The 6000-nt window shown below is 43.2% G+C and overlaps 1 long non-coding RNA gene across 1 annotated transcript in view; it reads right to left on the bottom strand.

The window, feature by feature from the left end:
- Window positions 1–3590: 3590 nt before the first annotated feature.
- LOC143651526 (uncharacterized) overlaps window positions 3591–6000 on the bottom strand; it is a 36579-nt gene continuing 34169 nt past the window's right edge. The window contains exons 4-5 of the long non-coding RNA XR_013160011.1: window positions 4548–4642; window positions 3591–4236 (exon numbers count right to left, since the gene is read on the bottom strand). This is a non-coding gene — a long non-coding RNA (uncharacterized LOC143651526). The remainder of the gene's footprint in view (window positions 4237–4547; window positions 4643–6000) is intronic.

Genomic DNA, 6000 nt, shown 5'->3' with positions numbered 1-6000 from the left:
TTTAATCAAAAGTTACCACCCACAATTGGGTGGGGTCACATCTCCATGGAAACAATAAAAAAATTCCACCCAGCAATATTGAATGAAGATTAAAGGACGTGGATTTTCTGGGTGTCATGGTCAGGTTCATGTGTCAATCCTGGTTGTCTGGTCAGGCAAGTGCTGGCCTGTCTGTTGCTATTAGGACATTTCATGGACTTAAATCATGATCATGTTGCCTGCATCCACAGCTGATTGCATTTGCAATCATGTAAGGGGAGTATCTTCTGCAATGAGTGATGCTTAATCTAATCACCAGAAGGCTTTTAAGGAGGATTCAGAAGAGACAATCACTTTTCCTGCTTCAACCAGTCAGCCTCTCCTGAGAGTTCATTGAGAACTTTCATTGTGTCCTGCCCTAGAGACCTGGGACTCCACATCCCCACAGTTGTGTGAGACATTTTTAAAAAGTTTATATTTACAGATGTCTCCTGCTGATTCTGTTTCTCTAGAGAACCTCAGCTAATACACTGGAGTACACAGCAGATTCAAACTGGTACATTGAGTGTCTACCATGTACCAGGTATTTTCAGAAGTTAATTTACTCAATGCTTACAATGGCCCTGCAAAGAGGAATTATGCTATTTTATTAATGAGACTGAAAAAGGTTGTGTAACCTTCCTGAGTAGTTATAATAGCACATAAATTATTTGCATAAAAAACTACTCCAAAATTTAGTGGCTTAAAATAACAGTCATTTCTCATTCACAGTTTCTGTGGGTCAGGAACTCAAGAATAGCTTGGCTAGGTAATTCTGTCGCCAAGTTTCTCATGAAATTTGCAGTCAGATGCTTTGCAGGGGCTGTGGTCATCTGAAGGCCAAATCAGGGCCAGAGGAACCATTTCTTTGGTCAGCAGAATAATGGTCACCAACAGAGATATCCATGCCCTAGTACCCAGAACCTGTGAATATGGGATGTTACATTGCAAAGGTCAGGGGAAGGGCCTGAAGGCTGCAAATGGAATTCAGGCTGGGCAGGCCATGGTGGCTCAGCAGGCAGAGTTCTCACCAGCCATGCCAGAGACCCAGGTTCAATCCCAGTGCCTGCCCATGCAAAAAAAAAAGGAATTCAGGTTGCTAACCAGCAGATAAAGAGATTATCTAGGATTATCCAGGTAATCACAAGGGTCCTTAAAATGTAAGAGGGCATCAGAAAAAGGAAAGTCAGAGAAAGAGATGTGACAACAGAAGCAGTGTCAGAGGGAGATTGCTGGCTTCAAAGAAGAAAGAAGAGGGCCCCAAGCCAAGGAATGTGGCAGATCTCTAGAAGCTAGAAAAGGCTAATGAAGGGCTTCCCCCTGAGCCTCCAGAAAGGAACAAAGCCCCACAACACCTTCATTTTTCTCCAGTGAGAGTTGTGTTGAACTTCTAATTTACAGAATTATAAGACAATAAATGCATGTTCTTTTAAGTTGCTAAGTTTTACAGCAACAAAAGGAAACTCATACAGCTACCAAGATGGCTCATTCCCATGTTTAGTGGCAGAAGGCCTGTTTCTCACCATGAGGGCTTCCTCTGTAGGCTTCTTGAATGTCCTGATGACATGCAACTGTCTCCCAGTGAGTGACCTAAGAGAGGGAGCCAGGAGGAAGCTTCAGTGTGCTTTATGATCTCAACCACTGCGCAGGCTTGAAAGGATTCTGTATCCTAGATAAGTCATGTTTTAATCCTGATCCATCTTGTGGAGGCAGCTATTTCTTTTAATCCCTATTCAGAACTATAGGTTGGAGACTTGATTAGATTATCTCCATGGAGATATGACACCCAATTGTGAGTATTAACCTTTGATCAGGAGATGTGACTCCACCAATTCCAGGTGGGTCTTGATTAGTTTACTGGAATCCTTTAAAAGGGGAAACATGTTGGAGAAAACTTCAGAGCCATAAGAACCACGAGAGCCCACACAGCCAGAGACTGTTGGAGATAAAGAAGGAAAATGCCCCCGGGGAGCTTCATGAAACAAGAAGCTTGAAGGGAAAGCCAGCAGACATCATGTTCTCCATGTGCCTTTCCAGTTGAAAGAGAAACCCTGAATGTCGTCGGCTTTCTTGAACCAAGGTATCTTTCCCTGATGCCTTAGATTGGACATTTTTATAGCCTTGTGCTAATTTGGACCTTTTTGTGGACTTAGAACTGTAAACTAGCAACTTAATAAATGCCTCCTTTTAAAAGCCATTCAGTTTCTGATATATCACATTTTGGCAGCTAGCAAACTAGAACAGCCTCTTCTGTTGTGGGGCGCACCGAAAGAGAGACCACACAATTCAAAACTGCAAGCTAATTTGGTGTTTTATTAGCCAGCCGGTGACTGCCCCCGAAACCTCCAAGAAAGAAGATTCAGAGAGCAGCCCCCAGAGGTTTTCAAGGTGTGCTTATAAAGGCTAAAATCATGTTGTGGTTTTTGCAGTTGGTAGCAAGCAAGCGTGAGCACTGAAGCAGAAGAATGCCGTTAGCTGTTGCCAAAACACATCCCGTTCCCTCAGTTTCCTAACATTGGTTATTGTTTAACTCTTGGGGACATTCCACCCCAATGTTGTGGGGACTTTCCCTGCTTGGGCCTGATTAATTGCTCTTAGCCCTCCACAACTTCCACCATGTTTTAGTTTGTTAATGCTGCCAGAAATGCAAATATACCATAAATGGGTTGGCTTTTATAAAAGGAATTTATTAAGTTACAAGTAAACAGTTCTAAGGCCATAAAAGTGTCCAAACTAAGGCATCCAGAGAAAGATATCATGACTCCAGAAAGGGCTGATGATGTTTTGGGGTTTCTCTGTCAGTTGAAAAGGCACATGGCAACATCTGCTAGCTTTTCTCTCCTGGCTTCTCATTTCAAACTGCTTCCCCAAAGGCATTTTCTTTTTGCACCTCCAAACGTCTCTGTCTGTGTCAGCTCTAAAGCTTTTTGCAAAATGTTTCCTTTTAAAGGATTCCAGTAAGTGACCCACCTTGAATGGGTGGAGACATATCCCCATGGAAACCACTTAATCAAAAAGATCCCACCCAAAATTGGGTGGGTCACATCTCTATGGAAACAACTTAATCAAATGATCCCACCCTAAACAATGGTGAATCAGGATTAAAGAACGTGGCTTTTCTGGGTACACAACAGTTTCAAACTGGCACATCACATTCTATTCATAGAGTGACCTCGTCCAAGCCACACTTAAGGAGATTGGAATTGAGCTCCACCTTTTGAAGGGAGAAGTATCAAAGAACTTGTGGACTCTTCACACTGCCCAAGGTCACACCAGATTAAGCAGCAGAGTTCAAATTCTAAAACTCAAGTCCCTCTGACTCCATAATCTACATTCTTCCCAGTGCACAGAATTACACCACTGGCTCCAAGAACCAGGGATTTAGTCTTGCCACATCACTAGCAGTATTGAACCCAGGTTCCTCTAGAGTAGTAATTGAGAGCTCAGAAAGATGTTAATATTTTTAAATGCCAAAACACTCTCAACCAAGATGAGGCAGCACTAATCGTGAATAATATGACATCAACTCAATTTGATTGTATTGCAATCAGAAGTTATGGATGTCTTTAATAAAACATTGAAAACCTAATATTATTAAGTAAGTTCTGTCTGACAGACAACATCTTTCAAAGATGTGACCTCTAAGGGCAGAGAACAGCATTTTGGTGGGGTAAAGGTTGGGAATCACTGTGCTTTGGCAATCCTCTTATTTTGCTGATAGGAAAACAAAGGCTCAGAGCAGGAGTGGTTCATCCAGGCCTCCCCAAGAATTAAAATGTGCATATCACAGGCTGTCTACATTCCCAAGATAGCACTCACAGCCTCCAAAGTGGTTTTCTTAAGAAAGAAAGACAAGTAGGGAAATATCAGATGAATTTTCTAACTGTTTCTCCGGGTCAGGCTTTGTCCATTTCTAGGGTTTGCAAGGAATAATGCTCATAAAGCGAGACCATCAATGTGTTTCCATTGGACAGGAGAGTGGCTGTGGGTTGAAGGTGGTGTCTGCTGTCCAAAGTACTGCCCGGATCCCAAGGGAATCCCAGAAGAACAGTCGCACAGGCAAGACAAGACTCTGAGCTGTGTTTCTTCTCTAGTCTGGACAGTGATGTTCCAGGCCAAAGATCCCCTCTCAAAACTTATGGATAGGGTGGGCCATGGTGGCTCAGCAGGCAGAGTTCTCACCTGCCATACTGGAGACCTGGGTTCATTTCCTGGTGCCTACCCATGCAAAAAAAAAAAAAAAATACTTAAGGATAGTTCCTGAATGAGGTAGACCCAGATGAAGGGATGCTTTTGGTTCCTAATAATTCCCTGGACCTTCCCCTGCCCCCAACCCACACTCCAGCCAAAGTTTAGACCTATGAAGACCACGAAGAATCACAGCTTTGGAAAGAAACTCTTGACCTTTCGTACTTTCACCACAAACCTCCTCGTTCTCCTGCCTTCTCCATCTCAATACCTGGCCCACCATCCACTCAACTGCTGAGTTCCAAAGCCTGGAAGTTGTCTTTGACTCCTCCCTCTCTTACCTCATACACAGCCAACCAAGTGCTGCTGATTTTCTTCTCTATCAGACAGGATTTTTTGTTGCAAACAAATGTAATGTAGAATCCTGGGTTGGCTCCTAGAACAGGAAAAGGAAATTAGTGTATAAACTAGTGAAATCTAAGTAAAGTATAAAGCTTGGTTAATAGTAATGTACCAGTGCTGGTTTCTTAGTTTCAACAATTGCATCATATTAATAATATAAGACATTGACAATAGGAGGTACTGGGTGAGATGTATGCGGGAACTGTCTGTACTATCTCTGTGACTTTTCCAAAACTCTAAAAATGGTCACAAAATAGAAAGCTTATTTTTAAAAATCAAGAAGGACATCGGGAAGGACCCAGACTCTCAAGGAGTCTACACATCCAGAACCGACCCCAAATTACTCTGAAGTCCTGGTTAGGTGGAGACACAGCTGTTGACACCACCAAGGCTGGGTATGACCACACAACTGCTGCCCTTGATGCCTCCTTCCTTGGCAGAAAACATTCTGCCTTGTCCTAGCCTCTTCACAAACTTCTAACTGAAAAGAAAACCTAACTCGTGGCATGGATGGAAAGATCTTAGGGAATCAAGCACGTATAATTTTCATTAACTTCTACTTTGGAAGGTGAGTTCTAGCTCATAAGGCAGGAGATTGGAAATATGGCTCCTCTCCCCATCCCCACTGCCACCTTTTATAGTTTAGGCCAGCAGTGCATCTTCCCCCAACAGCCCTAACACCCTCCTGGATGGTCTCTGTCTCCAGAGCCGCCCTCCACTGTAGCCCAGTGGCCAGTGGTCATTCTATAGCTCTGTGTTCCCCTGAGCTTGTCTCTACTACCTTCCTCATGCTCACATCCACTGTGCTAACAAGGCCAGCCAGTCCTCATATCTCTTCATGCTCTCCTTTCCACTCTTGTTTTTAAAAGCTTAGCTTAGAAACTTAGTTCAGTCTTCCATCACCTCCCTCTGGTCTCCAGCCCCTAGGAATGCTTCTCTCAGTCCTAACATCAAACCTCTATGCTTCTAAAACCATAAACTAGGCCAAGGCACTCTTCTGCTCAAAACCCAGCCCCTTGCTGCCTCAAAGATAAAATGTTTAGTCCTTAACCTGAAATCCATGCATCCTTTACCCTTTCACCCTTAACTTCCACTAGCATGATACACAGAGCCTACCACAGCTGCAGGTCTTCCCCCGCCCCTCAGCTCTCTAAATGAAGATAGGCTGCATCTTGCAAATAGAGCATGCTTCTCACCTTTCTTGGACAAGCAAAAGAATCAGCTCAGATGTAACCTTGAAGCCTTTCTCTAAGGTTACACTGGAGTCTGTCTTAATTTGCCAGGTTGCTATGAAAAACACTACACTATGAGTTGGCTTAAATAAAAATTTATTAGCTCATAATTTGGAGTGCAGGAGTCCAAATTCAAGATATTGGCAAGCCATACTTTCTA

The sequence above is a fragment of the Tamandua tetradactyla genome, chromosome 12, assembly GCF_023851605.1.
Source record: "Tamandua tetradactyla isolate mTamTet1 chromosome 12, mTamTet1.pri, whole genome shotgun sequence".
Lineage (NCBI taxonomy): Eukaryota > Metazoa > Chordata > Mammalia > Pilosa > Myrmecophagidae > Tamandua > Tamandua tetradactyla.
The sequence above is the reverse complement of the archived record's forward strand: the minus strand, read 5'-3'. Positions and strand labels throughout refer to the sequence as shown.